The sequence below is a fragment of the Lipotes vexillifer genome, unplaced genomic scaffold, assembly GCF_000442215.2.
Source record: "Lipotes vexillifer unplaced genomic scaffold, Lipotes_vexillifer_v1.1 scaffold1332, whole genome shotgun sequence".
Taxonomy (NCBI): Eukaryota; Metazoa; Chordata; class Mammalia; order Artiodactyla; family Lipotidae; genus Lipotes; species Lipotes vexillifer.
This window is the reverse complement of record NW_006785374.1, coordinates 43,169-47,763: the sequence shown is the minus strand read 5'-3', so window position 1 is coordinate 47,763 and position 4,595 is coordinate 43,169.

Sequence of the window (4,595 nt, the reverse complement as noted above, 5' to 3'; positions counted from 1 at the left end):
GGATAAAAACCTAGCTCCTCTGGCTTCGGTCACGGGGCCTCTCCCCTCACACACTGTTGCTCTTGACGTCCGCTCTATCTGGTTCAGATGGCGAGAAGAGTGAGCGCTTATCTGGAGCTGCCCTTCTTGTTCCTTTAATGTCCCAATACTGGCTCTGCTGCACAGCTGTGAGCGCTGAGGAAAGTGATCCCAGGCGGTGCCCTGCTTTGATCACCCAAACCCATGGCAAGGACACTTTGGAGGAGCAGAAGAAGTGATGGTGTCCAGACTCTCGTATCACAGGTCGGGAAGGCAATATCTCATTTCCTTTAAGACTCTGCAACTGCAAATTAAGATAAAAGGAGAACAGGGTCTTTAGAGCACTGATTTGAAGTCAGAAAGCATTCTGTTCCATGTCCAGCCCTTTCTTCTCCCGGGGGGACTTTAATAGGATGAGTGAAGCTACCATCTGGTCCAAACTCAAACCTCTTGTCGTTCGGGTAGTTAGCATGCCTCAGGACTTCTAACCAGCTTGGTTTTTAAATGTCATTTCCACAAGCACTTTTTAAACACTTAAACATTTGTCCCACTTGTGATGCTAGCAGGGATTGGATTTGGCCGCCTAAGATAGATTTGGGGCTCGTGACAAATCACCCCCTCCCAATTGTGTGCCATCCTGTTTTCCCCTTCCTTTTCTTTCCTTTTATTCCATCCCTTCTGTTTCCTGTTTTTAAAAGAATGTATCGGTTCTCTACTTAAAAAAGTAATCCATCCTCACTGTAAAACATTCAGAAGAGTAAAGAGAAGGAGAAAATGACTTCTAAGCCCACTATCAGAAACTATGGGTGTTGCTGTGTATACTTGCAGAGTATTGATTGATACATATGTGTACATTTTTAACAATAATTGTGTTATAGACAATTTTATGAACCTTTCTCCCATTTGACGTTGCATAATGAAAGTTTCTTTTATCATTAAGTAATTTTTGGAAAATATTCCATCATATGTATGAATTATTTAACCTTACCAGACGGACACTTAGATTGTTTTCCTTTTAAAATAATGCAGTGCATATTTTCATATTATTATTTCCATTATTATTTCCTTAGGGTAAATTCCATCAAAAGGGAATTGCTGGGATAAAAGGAACATATAATTTCAAGGCTTTTAATAAATACTGTTATTAAGTTGTCACTCAGCAAAATTTACAATTTAGATACCTACTGTCAGTAGATTGTTCCTCTTTTACATCGTTTATTTCTGTGATTGCTAGTGAGGTTGAACATTTTCTTCACATGCTATTGGCTGTTTGCAGTTCATTCTCCCTGCCCCCAACTTCCTGGTCTTCCATTCTGTTGCTTGGGATATTCAGCACTGGTGTCTGAATGTTTGTTTGTTTGTTTTCAGTTTGGTATGTATGGCCAACTTACCATCCAGAAAGTTTCCTCTAATTTATACTGCCATCAACAGTTTGTTTGTCCCATCAAGCCCTTTCTGACACTGAATGCTACTGTTTGTTTTAATTTTTGTGAGTACCCCTTTTAGTTACAGAAACTGTTAATGCCATCATTTTTACATATGCAATCGCTGTGTGTTAAAACCTCAGAACAGAGAGAGAGAGACAGACGGACAGAATTTTGCAGGAGAGGAAGTATAAATAGACAATGCAGAGAAGGAGTCGGGTATGAAGGAGAAGGGCTGACTAGGAAAAAGAGTATGGAGTCGAGTTAGTCTGCTAGGACTGCCATAACAAAGTACTGCAGACTGGGTCGCTTAAACAGAAGTTTATTGATATTTTCTCACTGTTCTGGAGACTGGAAGTCCAAGGTCCAGACCTGAGCGGGATTGGTCTCTTCGGAGGCTTCTCTCCTTGGCCTGCAGGTGGCCGTCTTCCCCCTGTGTCTTCACGTGCTCCCCTCTGTACCTGTCTGTGTCCAAATTTCCTCTTATAAGGACACCAGTCAATACTGGATCAAAGCCCATCCTCATTACCTCATTTTAACTTAATTACCTCTTTAAAGACCTTCTATCTAAATATAGTCACATTTTGAGGTACTGGGTGTTAGGTCTTCAACATATAAATTTGGGGGGAACAAAGTTCAGTCCATAAGAGGAACGAAAAAAAGTCAGTACTCGTGGGCAGCCAGGCACAAACAGGTGTAGCTTGGAAGGGATTGAATTTAGAGAACTTCTAGAGGGACAGTATGAGTGCCCAAGGAAGACATTTGAAAGATGAAGGAACTAGGAACCAGAAAGGTGAGCCAGTTGGCCCAAAGTCACAGCAAGTTAGTTATAGAGCTAGGACAGGAGCCCAGGACTCAGGGTTTCAACTCTCCTGGCTTTCCTGTTGCACTGCACTGCCTCAGGAAGCTCAGCTCTTCAGTGTGGCTGTGCCCTTGTGTCTCTCCGGCTCTGACTCCAACCCTTGGCAGTGATCTTGAGCTAAGCAAGTCACTGCTACAGGCCCCAAATCACTGTTGCTACATTACGCTCTGTGGAAGGATGATTGCCCACCTCTCCTCTCTCCCTCAGGCTGGAGTCAGTGTAGCAGGATCAATTTCACTTGATGCCCTGTCTGGAGGGAGCCCGCCTTGGGCTCTGCTGGAGGAGCTGGTTTCTATATTGATACAACGTGGGGGGCAGTCTCCTCCTTGCCCTGTATCCCGCATCCCTCCCCCTTTCTCCACCTCCCAGGCCTCCCCAGAACCTACCCTTTCCCCCTGCTTGCATACCTGGTCACAGAATGTTGGACCTCAGTTTATACTTTCTTCACTACATCTTAGTTCTGTCTCTTTGTTGTAAGTTCTTATAGAAGCTCCATCTCCCAGGAGGTGAGGGACTGAGACTGCACAGCTGGTTTGTCCTCTTGTACCACTGCTGGATCCTCTGCCTACCTGGTTATTGTATGTAGCCACCAAATCAGTGTTGACCTGTGCAAAAGCACATTTCCTAATTTCCCTGAAACAATATGGCTTTTTTTTTGTTTTTATATCCACTCTTCCCTAAAACGGAAAACATTATACAGAGCTAGAAGCATACAGTACTTAGTAAGGAAACACAACAACTTAATAAACAAACAGAACATCCATTTGTATCAACACTGACGATAAACCTATCTTCATTGTCTAAGCTTCCTCTCACTTTAATCAGATTGTTTTCAGGATGCTGAATGGCTGGCAGACCGTGCGCTCATGGAGATGGCTTATCATGGTGGAGGGATGCCAAAGAAAAGAGCAGTCGTCTGGGTTGGCAGGGTTATAGTCTGAAGAATGACACCACCTTTAGCTTCTTGGAAGGCGCTACCTAACTCCTGCGCCTGAGTTTCTTTATCTGTCCAAGGGGGATAAGGTTTCTCTTTCACGTATGTTCTGCATATTCTGTTTGTAAAGAACCTAGCACAGGATTTAGCTCATACTAGGTGCTTAGTAAATGGCAACAGAGACCATAGTGGCCGTCTGTGGGGCATGCCCTTGTCAACTGTTACAAAAGAGAACTCGCTTCCATTCCACCTTCTCCGGGGCCATTGAGTGGCCAGTAGCAAAAGATTAGTGCAAATCCATGCACTTAATAAGAGCAGATGATATATTAATTGAGCACTAATTAAGTATAATGAGATAATACAAATGCTTGTAAAGACTTATGGGTATTGGGTTAAGAGAGGACCTCGACAGAGTAACTACGTTACTTTTTAAATATTTAGATGTTCATGCCAATAAGTTCTGTTTAATTGATAGAGATATCTGGCATATTTTTACATATTGTGCTTTGTAAATTACCGTTTAGGATATTAATTTCAAAAGTAAAAAGGTAGTGCTATGTGGTGACCTTTAAAAATGCATAGCTGATTGAATCCTGGTATTTAAACACTAAGAGATTTAATTATATGAATGTGACACAAGAGGGCAGCTGTGTACTGTTTCTGAATACCTTTTGCTACAGTAGATTAGGCCAAAATTGAATATGTGAATAATCAGTATGATAGGAAATTATCTTTCATAAACTTATTACATAGATGAAATAAAATTATTTTATTTAGAAATAACTTAATTCTGTATACCACTCACATCCGTATTGGCAAATAAAGGCTGACAAGTAATGATACAGTTAATATCCTACTGATTATCCATAGTTACTACGTTGACGTAGAACTTCCTGGTGATGCTTAAAGATCATTTGACTGATCTGAGGGTACGGTGGGAGAAGGGGTGGAGGGACTCATAAATTAAGGCACAGGCTGGTCCACACGGGAAGCCTATATGTTGGAATGAAATGTGTGTCCGGTGCAGCAGAGTTTAGCAGTCCTGTGGGGCTGGACAAGAATGTCTCAGCCTCTGTGTTTTCACACAGACCTTGGAGGTTGGCTTACTTCTGATACCTTTGGTTGTCATCCTTTGAACCCACAGTGGGTAAATATACTGCATGATACCTAGAGCCTCCTTGCCAGAGCTGTGGTGTGACTCTGTCAGTGTGTCCCATCCTGGGGGTCAGAGAGGTCCTGGGCACTAGGGTAATGAACCCGAGCTGAAGGATCCTGAGGATGCCTAGAACGTTCCAGGTCTGAATTACATCCAGTTTCAAGGGCTTGGGCAATTGCATGAGGACAGCCAGAGAGAGGG